The sequence below is a fragment of the Salmo salar genome, chromosome ssa20 (assembly GCF_905237065.1).
Source record: "Salmo salar chromosome ssa20, Ssal_v3.1, whole genome shotgun sequence".
Classification (NCBI taxonomy): domain Eukaryota; kingdom Metazoa; phylum Chordata; class Actinopteri; order Salmoniformes; family Salmonidae; genus Salmo; species Salmo salar.
In genome coordinates, this window is record NC_059461.1 from 16,018,304 (window position 1) to 16,031,931 (window position 13,628).

Sequence of the window (13,628 nt, forward strand, 5' to 3'; positions counted from 1 at the left end):
ACACAACCTCATTCAATGTGGTACAAACATTTTGTTATTTTCCTATGACTGCCACTTACATAGGATAATCATCATTACATAGAGTAAAATTAAACATGCCTAGAACAAGTGGATATAATTCATGTTTATGATGCTGCACAGATTATTTATTTGTCACTGCAGAACAAATTGCCCCCATCTATTTCACAATGGTATGGCAAAAACCGGGTGTTGACCACACCTACAACAGGAATCATGTAGAACTCACCCAAAACTTTAACCGTTTCATCACTTTTGCTCAATTAGTTCACAATGGCTTTCAAGACATGACAGGATCAGCTACATAGAATAATTAATCAAAATAATAATTAAATGTCACTACTACGCCCAGCCACACACACCCTTTGGCTACCTAAGCGACATGAGTGACAAACAAACAAGGATGCAGGCTACATATGGTAAAGTTCCTTGGTAACTAGGCTGTATTTAGAATGTAGGCTATTCATACAGTGGGAAGTTTAGTTTCCCAGTTTAACAAGGTTCAAACTCCCGAAAAATAGAGAAATTAACAAATTACTGTTACCTAGGTTCGAGGTTCGCGGTGCTCAATTTCCAGGAGTAGGTTGATTGAAGGGACTGGGACACTTCTTCAGACTGAGTTTGCAGGTGCATTGTGAATTTGCGCTCATGTATTTATATAGCTGCACAATAAACCCCACCTAGCAACCATTCATCCCACACTTGCTCTACGCTACCATTTGATTGGCACTTGCCATTTGATTGGCACCCAGGGTGGTGAAAGTGCATGGTGATCTTGATGCTCCTTTCTAATAAATATCAAGGGTCTTATTCTGGTGACATGATGATCGATGCTTGACTGCCATTTGACAAATAAAAAATATTCTCGCTCTTATCAATAATAATCTCATCATGTAGACTAGCCTACCGGCACAGCTTACCCCGTATGCACTACACAGAACGCACTGCAACTGCCTCTGCAACGCAATGCTATCAAAGCCAATCCCTTACAAAAAGCAGTATTGAAACTGCAGTAAAGTGCAGTAACTGCAATTGACTGGTTTTGGATGCATTAATTGCAGAATAACTGCGGTAACACTGCAAAAAGTTTTCAAAAAGTATTCAGACCCCTTGAATTTTTCAACATTTTGTTATCTTACAGCCTTATTCTAACATGGATTAAATAGTTTTTCCCCCACATAATTCTACTAACAAAACCCCATAATGACAAAGCAAAAATAGGTTTTTAGACATTTTAGTAAATATTATAAAATAAAAAAAACGCGGAAATATCACATTTACATTCATTTAGTATTCAGACCCTTTACTCAGTACTTTGTTGAAGCACCTTTGGCAGTGTTTACAGCCACGAGTCTTCTTGGGTATGACGCTACAAGCTTGGCATACCTTTATTTGGGGAGTTTCTCCCATTTTTCTCTGCAGATCCCCTCAAGCTCTGTCAGGTTGGATGGGGAGCGTCAATGCATAGCTATTTTCAGGTCTCTCCAGAGTTGTTCGACCGGGTTCAAGTCCGGGCTCTGGCTGGATCACTCAAGGACATTCAGAGACTTGTCCCGAAGCCACTTCAGCATTGTCTTGGATTTGTGCTTAGGGCCATTGCCCTGTTGGAAAGTGAACCATCGCCCTCGCTCTAAAACAGGCTTTCATCAAGGATCACTCTGTACTTTGCTCTGTTCATCTTTCCCTCGATCATGACTAGTCTCCTAGTCCCTGCCACTGAAAAACATCCCCACAGGATGATGCTGCCACCACCATGCTTCACAGTAGGGATGGTGCCAGGTTTCCTCCAGACATGATGCTTGGCATTCAGGCCAAAGACCAGAGAATCTTGTTTTCTCACGTCCCTAGACTAAGGCCAATCTCCTCCGATTGCTCAGTTTGGCCGAGCGGCCAACTCTAGGAAGAGTCTTGACGGTCCCAATCTTCTTCCATTTAAGAATGATGGAGACTACTGTGTTCTTGGGGACCTTCAATGCTGCAGACATTTTTTGGTACCCTTGCCCAGATCTGTGCCTCGACACAATTCTGTCTCGGAGCTCTACGGACAATTCCTTCAACTGTGGGACCTTATATAGAAAGGTATGTGTCTTTCCAAATCATGTCCAATCAATTTAATTTACCACAGGTGGAATCCAATCAAGTTGTCGAGACATCTCAAGGATGATCAATGGAATCAGGGCATGCCTGAGTTTAATTTAGAGTATCATAGCAAAGGGTCTGATACTTATGTAAATTAAGTATTTTGGGGTTTTTTCTTCTAAAGACCTGTTTTTCGCTTTGTCATTATGGGGTATTGTGTGTAGATTGATGCGGAAAAACATGTATTTAATCAATTTTAGAATAAGGTTGTAATGTAACAAAATGTAGAAAAGTAAAGTGGTCTGAACACTTTCAAATGCACTGTATATATTATTCAGCCTTCCCCGTAGCTCAGTTGGTAGCGCATGGTGTTTGCAACGCCGGGGTTGTGGGTTCGATTCCCAGGCGGGGCCAAGTACGAAGAAGAAGAAGAAAAAAAATTGTATGAAAATGAAATGTATGCATTCACTACTGTAAGTCGCTCTGGATAAGAGCGTCTGCTAAATGACTAAAATGTAAATTCTTAAAAGTTAGTTGTAACTATTGTATGCTGCCTTTCTGCATAGCTGTACTGTAATATGTGCAGGTAGCATATACATTTTCATACAGTCCTTCCCTTTTTAATAGCCTTGTTGTTCTACTCGTGCTATCAAATATAGTATTGTGTACAGTGTATTCATTACCTCGGTTTCTCCTGTTTCAGAACCACTACCATTCCACTACCTTTCCCACTTTTCATATTCATGCACATCCCCATATTCATCTTCCTCTGTGTGTTTAAATAAAGTTCCTGTGTTAGGGCTAGGCGTCCCGCTAGCGGGACACAAGCCGACAACATCCGGTGAAATTGGAGGCCGCGCAATTCAAATGAATAATCGTAATATTAAACATTCATGAACATACAAGTATCTTATATCATTTAAAAGCTTAAATTCTTGTTAATCTAACTGCGGTGTCCGATTTCAAAAAGGCTTTACGGCGAAAGCATACCATGCGATTGTCTGAGGACGGCGCCCCACATCAACATATTTTTCAACCAGCATAGGCTCCACAAAATCACAAATAGCGATTAAATAAATCACTTACTTTTGAAGATCTTCCTCTGTTTGCAATCCCAAGGGTCCCGGCTACAACATGAATGGTCGTTTTGTTAGATAAAATCCTTCTTTATATCCCAAAAAGTTGGTTTAGTTGGCGCCATCGATTTCAGTAATCCACTCGTTCAACATGCAGACAAAGGAGTCCAAAAAGCTATTATTTTATGTACTATTTCTTACATGGTTAGCCCAGGAAATCTCAAGTGTTATTACATACAGCCGGGAAGAACTATTGGATATAAAAGCGATGACAACTTACCAACATTACGACCAGGAATACGTCTTACCCGAAGCGGATCCTTTGTTCAGACCTCCACCCTGGACATGGGATCTTATCCCAGAGGCCGACCCAAAACAACGCGTTCGCCGCAGGAGAGGCAGAGGCCTACTGGTCAGACTCAGAAGGCGAGCACACCATCCACCGCTCCCAAGCATATTACTCGCCAATGTCCAATCTCTAGATAACAAGGTGGACAAAATTTGGGCACGAGTTGCCTTCCGGAGATACATCAGAGATAGTAACATTCTCTGTTTCAAGGAAACATGGTTCACTCGGGATATGTTGTCAGAGTTGGTACAGCCACCTGGTTTCCTCATGCATCGCGCCGACAAAAACAAACATCTCTCTGGTAAGAAGAAGGGCGGGGGTGTATGCCTTATGATTAACGACTCATGGTGTAAACACAACAACATACAGGAACTTAAGTCCTTTTGTTCACCTGACCTAGAATTCCTTACAATCAAATGCCGACTGCATTATCTTCCAAGATAATTCTCTTTGATTATAGTCACAACCGTGTATATCCCCCCCAAACAGATACCTCGTCGGCCCTGAAAGAACTTCACTGGACTCTATGTAAACTGGAAACCATACATCCTGAGGCTGCATTTATTGTAGCTGGGGATTTTAACAAAGCTAACTTGAGAACGAAACTTCCTAAATTCTATCAGCGTATCGAATGCGCAACATGGGCTGCTAGCATTCTGGATCATTGCTACTCTAACTTCCGCGATGCATACAAAGCCCCCCCGCCGTGCCTTCGGCAAATCTGACCATGACTCCATTTTGTTTCTCCCAGCCTATAGACAGAAACTAAAACAAGAAACGCCCATGCTCAGGTCTGTCCAAAGCTGGTCTGACCAATCGGATTCCACGCTTCAGGATTGCTTCAATCACGTGGACTGGGATATGTTCCGGATAGCCTCAGACAGCAACATTGATGTATACGCTGACTTGGTGAGCAAGTTTATTAGCAAATGTATCGGAGATGTCGTACCCACTTGTGACAATTAAAACATTTACTAACCAGAAACCGTGGATTGATGGCAGCATTTGCGCAAAACTGAAAGCACGAACCACCGCTTTTAATCATGGCAATGCGACTGGAAACATGACCGAAAACAAACAGTGCAGCTATTCCCTCCGCAAGGCAATCAAACAAGAAAAGCATCAGTATAGAGACAAAGTAGAGTCGCAATTCAATGGCTCAAACACAAGACATATGTGACAGGGTCTACAATCAATCATGGATGACAAAAAGAAAATCAGCCCTCTCGCCGACATCGACATCTTGCTCCCAGACAAATTAAACAACTACTTTGCTCACTTTGAGGACAATACAGTGCCACTGACACGGCCCGCTACCAAAGCCTGTGGGCTCTCCTCCTCCGTGGCCAACGTGAGTAAAACATATAAACGTGTTAACCCTCGCAAGGCTGCTGGCCCAGACGGCATCTCTAGCCGCGGGCCTCAGAGCATGCGCAGACCAGCTGGCTGGTGTGTTGGCTGGTGTGTTTACGGACATATTCAATCAATCCCTATCCCAGTCTGTTGTCCCCATATGCTTCAAGATGGCCACCATTGTTCCTGTTCCCAAGAAAGCTAAGGTAACTGAACTAAATGACTATCGCCTCATTGCACTCACTTCCGTCATCATGAAGTGATTTGAGAGACTAGTCAAGGAGCATATCACCTCCACCCTACCTGATACCCTAGACCCACTCCAATTTGCATACCACCCCAATAGGTCCACTGACGATGCAATCGCCATCACACTGCACACTGCCCTATCCCATCTGGACAAGAGGAATACTTATGTAAGAAAGCTGTTCATTGACTACAGCTCAGCATTTAATACCATAGTACCCTCCAAACTCGTCATTAAGCTCGAGACCCTGGGTCTCGACCCCACCCTCTGCAACTGGGTCGTGGACTTTCTGACGGGCTGCCCCCAGGTGGTGAAGGTAGGAAACAACATCTCCACCCTGCTGATCCTCAACACTGGGGCCCCACAAGGGTGTGTTCTCAGCCCTCTCCTGTACTCCCTGTTCACCCATGACTGCGTGGCCATGCACGCTTCCAACTTAATCATCAAGTTTGCAGACGACACTACAGTGGTAGGCTTGATTACCAACAACGATGAGACGGCCTACAGGGAGGAGGTGATGGACCTCGGAGTGTGGTGTCAGGAAAATAACCTCTCACTCAAAGTCAACAAAACAAAGGTTTTGATCGTGGACTTCAGGAAACAGCAGCGGGAGCGCCCCCCCATCCACATCGACAGGACAGTAGTGGAGAAGGTGGAAGGTTTTAAGTTCCTCGGCGTACACATCACGGACAAACTGAAATGATCCACCCACACAGACAGCGTGGTGAAGAAGGCGCAGCAGCGCCTCTTCAACCTCAGGAGGCTGAAGAAATTTGACTTGTCATCGAAAACGCTCACAAACTTTTACAGATGCACAATCGAGAGCATCCTGTCGGCTGTGTCACTGCCTGGTACGGGACCTGCACCGCCCTCAACCGCAAGGCTCTCCAGAAGGTAGTGCTGTCTGCGCAACGCATCACCGGGGGCAAAATACCTGTCCTCCAGGACACCTACAGCCCCCGATGTCACAGGAAGGCCAAAAAGATCATCAAGGACAACAACCACCAGAGCCACTGCCTGTTCACCCCACCATCATCCAGAAGGCGAGGTCAGTACAGGTGCATCAAAGCTGGGACCGAGAGACTGAAAAACAGCTTCTATTTCAAGGTCATCAGACTGTTAAACAGCCATCACTAACATAGAGAGGCTGCTGTCAACATACAGACTCAAATCTCTGGCCACTTTAATAAATTGACTTAATAAAGGTATCACTAGTCACTTTAAACAACGCCACTTTAATAATGTTTACATATCCTACATTTCTCATCTCATATGTACAGTTGAAGTCGGAAGTTTACATACACTTAGGTTGGAGTCATTAAAACTAATTTTTCAACCACTCCACAAATTTCTTGTTAACAAACTGTAGTTTTGGCAAGTCGGTTAGGGCATCTGCTTTGTGCATGACACAGATAATATTTCCAACAATTGTTTACAGACATTATTTAACTTATAATTCACTGTATCACAATTCCAGTGGGTCAGAGGTTTATGTACACTAAGTTGACTGTGCCTTTAAACAGCTTGGAAAAGTTCAGAAAATTATGTCATGGCTTCAGAAGTTTCTGATAGGCTAATTGACATTTTGAGGCAATTGGAGGTGTACCTGTGGATGTATTTCAAGGCCTACCTTCAAACTCAGTGCCTCTTTGCTTGACATCATGGGAAAATCAAAAGAAATCAGCCAAGACGCCAGAAAATAATTGTAGACCTCCACAAGTCTGGTTAATCCTTGGGAGCAATTTCCAAATGCCTGAAGGTACCACGTTCATCTGTACAAATAATAGTAAGCAAGTATAAACACCATGGGACAACGCAGCCGTCATACCGCTCAGGAAGGAGACGCGTTCTTGTCTCCTAGAGATGAAAACACTTTGGAGTGAAAAGTTCAAATCTATCCCAGAACAACAGCAAAGGACCTTGTGAAGATGCTGGAGGAAACAGGTACAAAAGTATCTATATCCACAGTAAAACGAGTCCTATATCGACATAATCTGAAAGGCCGCTCAGCAAGGAGGAAGCCACTGCTCCAAAACCGCCATAAAAAAGCCAGACTATGGTTTGCAACTGCACATGGGGACAAAGATCATTCTTTTTGTGAGAAATGTCCTCTGGTCTGATGAAACAAAAATATAACTGTTTGGCCATAATGACCATCGTTATGTTTGGAGGAAAAAGGGGAGGCTTGCAAGCCGAAGCACAGCATCCCAACCGTGGCAGCATCATGATGTGGGGGTGCTTTGCTGTAGGAGGGACTGGTGCACTTCATAAAATAGATGGCATCATGAGGAAGGAAAATTATGTGGATATATTGATCCACTATCCATTATGTGGATACATCTCAAGACATCAGTCAGGAAGTTAAAGCTTGGTAGCGAATGGGTCTTCCAAATGGACAATGACCCCAAGCATACTTCCAAAGTTGTGGCAAAATGGCTTAAGGACAACAAAGTCAAGGTATTGGAGGGCCATCACAAAGCATAGATGTCAATCCTATAGAAAATCTGTGGGCAGAACTGAAAAAGCATGTGCGAGCAAGGAGGCCTACAAACCTGACTCAGTTACACCAGCTCTGTCAGGAGGAATGGGCCAAGATTTACCCAACTTATTGTGGGAAGCTTGTGGAAGGCTACCTGAAATGTTTGACCCAAGTTAAACAATTTAAAGGCAATGATACCAAATACTAATTGAGTGTATGTAAACTTCTGACCCACTGGGAATGTGATGAAAGAAATAAAAGGTGAAATAAATCAATCTATCTGCTATTATTCTGACATTTCACATTCTTAACATAAAGTGGTGATCCTAACTGACCTAAGACAGGGAATTTTACATTTTTAATGTCAGGAATTGTGAAAAACTTGTTCTTGTTCTGTTTTGGAGCCTTTTTCTTGGCGAAAGGTTCATGTTTTTATGTGTGCATGTGACCAGTACGACCATACATCATATGGGCTGACAGTCAAAGGTGCTTGCTTGTCCAACTTGGGGGAACTGTGGAGCTACGGTTAGAGGAAGTATGTCTGGTTCCTGTCATTCTGGCCCCTGTGGTCCTCACTCAGTTGCGTCAGACTCACACACACACACACATACATCAGGTCAAGTGTTTTGCAGATGCTTGTATGGGGTAGCTTGACTATATAAATGTTCCTGTACTTTCTGTACAGGAGGCTCTCACTCTATCTCACCTGCAGGGGTGGGGCGACCAGCCTCCTCCTTATAATACGTTTAAAAATAATATTAATACCTTGATTGATTATTGATTTTGCCTCTCCTCATTATTAGTTAATGGTAGAATTTCCACCACACGTTCAACATGGGAAATAGTTTGCAAACTTTGGCTAACGTTAGCTAACATATTCCATTTGTTTCGTGTTAGCCGCGACCGTTCACTAACGTTAGCTAACAGTCTGAGAACATAGTGTGCGGTGAACGTAAGTGTCTATTACGGGTCTAAACTGCCGCTAAAAATAATCAAGTGGCCATATACACTTTCTACTATATTTAGTAGGAATTGCTAAGTCGTTTTCAGTTTGAATATTGTCGCTAAAAAGCCACTGTAATCCTTACAAAAAGTAACTGTTTGATGTTTGAAGCTAGCTAGCTAACGAAGAACAACAAAGAATATCTAGTTAACAGAAGAAAAGAAAGAGAAAATCAGGACAGAAGAAAAAGGATATCAAAGTGAAACAGTTCTCTAAAGACACAGGTGACAATAATACAAGAAACAACACTTCTGTAGCTTGTCAACTATGTGTCTGTCTATCCCTGTTCTCTCCTCTCTGCACAGGCCATACAAACGCTTCACACCGCGTGGCCGCTGCCACTCTAACCTGGTGGTCCCAGCGCGCACGACCCACGTGGATTTCCAGGTCTCAGGCAGCCTCTGGAACTGCCGGTCTGCAGCCAACAAGGCTGAGTTCATCAGGAAACATGGATTACCACAGATAACACTGCTACTCCTACTGCTCTCTCTTCATCTGCCCACGTGTTCTCGCATACCCCTAGAGCATCGAGCCAGCGGGGTGGTGGCACTGGAATCCTCATCTCTCCCAAGTGGACATTCTCTCTTTCTCCCCTGACCCATCTGTCTATCTCCTCATTTGAATTCCATGCTGTCACAGTTACCAGCCCTTTCAAGCTTAACATCCTTATCATTTATCGCCCTCCAGGTTCCCTTGGAGAGTTCATCAATGAGCTTGACGCCTTGATAAGTTCCTTTCCTGAGGATGGCTCACCTCTCACAGTTCTGGGTGACTTTAACCTCCCCACGTCTACCTTTGACTCATTCCTCTCTGCCTCCTTCTTTCCACTCCTCTCCTCTTTTGACCTCACCCTCTCACCTTCCCCCCCTACTCACAAGGCAGGCAATACGCTTGACCTCATCTTTACTAGATGCTGTTCTTCCACTAATCTCATTGCAACTCCCCTCCAAATCTCCGACCACTACCTTGTATCCTTTTCCCTCTTGCTCTCATCCAACACTTCTCACTCTGCCCCTACTCGGATGGTATTGCGCCGTCCCAACCTTCGCTCTCTCTCTCCCGCTACTCTCTCCTCTTCCATCCTATCATCTCTTCCCTCTGCTCAAACCTTCTCCAACCTATCTCCTGATTCTGCCTCCTCAACCCTCCTCTCCTCCCTTTCTGCATCCTTTGATTTTCTCTGTCCCCTATCCTCCAGGCCGGCTCGGTCCTCCCCTCCTGCTCCGTGGCTCGACGACTCACTACGAGCTCACAGAACAGGGCTCCGGGCAGCCGAGCGGAAATGGAGGAAAACTCGCCTCCCCTGCGGACCTGGCATCCTTTCACTCACTCCTCTCTACATTCTCCTCTTCTGTCTCTGCTGCTAAAGCCACTTTCTACCACTCTAAATTCCAAGCATCTGCCTCTAACCCTAGGAAGCTCTTTGCTACCTTCTCCTCCCTCCTGAATCCTCCTCCCCCCCTCCTCTCTCTCTGCGGATGACTTCGTCAACCATTTTGAAAAGAAGGTTGACGATATCCGATCCTCGTTTGCTAAGTCAAACGACACCGCTGGTCCTGCTCACACTGCCCTACCCTGTGCTTTGACCTCTTTCTCCCCTCTCTCTCCAGATGAAATCTCGCGTCTTGTGACGGCCGGCCGCCCAACAACCTGCCCACTTGACCCTATCCCCTCCTCTCTTCTCCAGACCATTTCCGGAGACCTTCTCCCCTTCCTCACCTCGCTCATCAACTCATCCTTGACCGCTGGCTACGTCCCTTCCGTCTTCAAGAGAGCGAGAGTTGCACCCCTTCTGAAAAAACCTACACTCGATCCCTCCGATGTCAACAACTACAGACCAGTATCCCTTCTTTCTTTTCTCTCCAAAACTCTTGAACGTGCCGTCCTTGGCCAGCTCTCCTGCTATCTCTCTCAGAATGACCTTCTTGATCCTAATCAGTCAGGTTTCAAGACTGGGCATTCAACTGAGACTGCTCTTCTCTGTGTCACGGAGGCTCTCCGCACTGCTAAAGCTAACTCTCTCTCCTCTGCTCTCATCCTTCTAGACCTATCTGCTGCCTTTGATACTGTGAACCATCAGATCCTCCTCTCCACCCTCTCCGAGTTGGGCATCTCCGGCGTGGCCCACGCTTGGATTGCGTCCTACCTGACAGATCGCTCCTACCAGGTGGCGTGGCGAGAATCTGTCTCCGCACCATGCGCTCTCACCACTGGTGTCCCCCAGGGCTCTGTTCTAGGCCCTCTCCTATTCTCGCTATACACCAAGTCACTTGGCTCTGTCATATCCTCACATGGTCTCTCCTATCATTGCTATGCAGACGACACACAATTAATCTTCTCCTTTCCCCCTTCTGATAACCAGGCGGCGAATCGCATCTCTGCATGTCTGTCAGACATATCAGTGTGGATGACGGATCACCAGCTCAAGCTGAACCTCGGCAAGACGGAGCTGCTCTTCCTCCCGGGGAAGGACTGCCCGTTCCATGATCTCGCCATCACGGTTGACAACTCCCTTGTGTCCTCCTCCCAGAGTGCTAAGAACCTTGGCATGATCCTGGACAACACCCTGTCGTTCTCCACTAACATCAAGGCGGTGACCCGATCCTGTAGGTTCATGCTCTACAACATTCGCAGAGTACAACCCTGCCTCACACAGGAAGCGGCGCAGGTCCTAATCCAGGCACTTGTCATCTCCCGTCTGGATTACTGCAACTCGCTGTTGGCTGGGCTCCCCTGCCTGTGCCATTAAACCCCTACAACTCATCCAGAACGCCGCAGCCCGTCTGGTGTTCAACCTTCCCAAGTTCTCTCACGTCACCCCGCTCCTCTGCTCTCTCCACTGGCTTCCAGTTGAAGCTCGCATCCGCTACAAGACCATGGTGATTGCCTACGGAGCTGTGAAGGGAACGGCACCTCCATACCTTCAGGCTCTGATCAGGCCCTACACCCAAACAAGGGCACTGCGTTCATCCACCACTGGCCTGCTGGCCCCGCTACCTCTGAGGAAGCACAGTTCCCGCTCAGCCCAGTCAAAACTGTTCGCTGCTCTGGCACCCCAATGGTGGAACAAGCTCCCTCACGACGCCAGGACAGCGGAGTCAATCACCACCTTCCGGAGACACCTGAAACCCCACCTCTTTAAGGAATACCTAGGATAGGATAAAGTAATCCTTCTAACCCCCCCTTAAAAGATTTAGATGCACTATTGTAAAGTGGTTGTTCCACTGGATATCTTAAGGTGAATGCACCATTTTGTAAGTCGCTCTGGATAAGAGCGTCTGCTAAATGACTTAAATGTAATGTAATGTAATGTAATGTTTCACCGAAACATTTTGGAATGTTCATTCAAATAGTTCAACTGAAATTGTTACTCTGGTAACATGTTTGCTGGAGACAGAAGAAGCTTGTTGAACTCGCCACTGGTATTGTGATGCAATAATCTCCATGGTAATGTAGAATGATAATTCAAATGATGTTAAAGTATGTGGCTCATGCAATGGAATGTATTTTTTGTAATGTCAGTTGAGTTGAATCAATGAAGCACAGCACATATTTTAGCACATATTTTAGTTCCTGTTTTGCTACTATGGGTACACTCGCAATGACCGCCAGTCCACCCATTATGCCATCATTAACTTGAATGGGGATCCATGTTCTATTAATTATATTTCTATGGCAGCACATGCAGTCAGGAGAAAAGGAGAGAAGAACATTGGCGGCAAAAATTGTTTTTTTTATCTTTTGGTATTCAAACGGTTATTAAGGTGACAACGATCATTTTGCTGTCCAAGCAGATTACTGTTCGATTTGATCAGGGTGCGCATCCCCTCACTGTCTTCACCCGGTCACGTGACGGGCCATATCCCAGTGCAACGCAGGGCAGCTTAATAGAATCCCCTCATTGGCTGTCCATCATCCTTGACTCTAGCAGGCAACCTGCAAAAAACGCCCACTGATCTACCCCAGCCTACCTGGCCACAACTGTTATGTCATCTCAGGTCTATGGTGTATAGAAAACCAAACACGCCTGGTTATCTTTGCTGTATTATCCTTGACTATGTGAGCAGTGATTCCTCAATAGAACCTCCTTTGACGCTGGCAGTAAAGCGCACCTCTAGGGTGTGGTTTGCTAGCTACCTCCTGCGATTGTCAAGGCAACATGACTGTCTGGGACCTGATGCTACCTGTAAGCTACTGTCCAACTTGAATAAACTCCTATCCTAGGTATTCCTTAAAGAGGTGGGGTTTCAGGTGTCTCCGGAAGGTGGTGATTGACTCCTCTGTCCTGGCGTCGTGAGGGAGCTTGTTCCACCATTGGGGTGCCAGAGCAGCGAACAGTTTTGACTGGGCTGAGCGGGAACTGTGCTTCCTCAGAGGTAGCGGGGCCAGCAGGCCAGTGGTGGATGAACGCAGTGCCCTTGTTTGGGTGTAGGGCCTGATCAGAGCCTGAAGGTATGGAGGTGCCGTTCCCTTCACAGCTCCGTAGGCAATCACCATGGTCTTGTAGCGGATGCGAGCTTCAACTGGAAGCCAGTGGAGAGAGCAGAGGAGCGGGGTGACGTGAGAGAACTTGGGAAGGTTGAACACCAGACGGGCTGCGGCGTTCTGGATGAGTTGTAGGGGTTTAATGGCACAGGCAGGGAGCCCAGCCAACAGCGAGTTGCAGTAATCCAGACGGGAGATGACAAGTGCCTGGATTAGGACCTGACTTACTGACAGGTCTGTCTCTGTCTGCCAGGCTATGGATGTCCTATGGGCAATCTGGGTTGTGGAAGCAGAAGCATGCTATTGGTCATTTCCTGCTGAGTCAGGATGTTTATGTTTATTAAAAAGGCATCAAGATGGATGTACGGGTTATAACACATGCTTTGCTGGTGCGAGCTTACCCTTTGTGCCTTCTAATTCAGATGATTAGTTGGGTGGTTTCATACATTTTTCCTGACCATGTGACCTGACCAGAAACACTCTGGGCCCTAGGTATAACATGTACACTTGATTAATGGAAATCTTACAGATTATGGCTT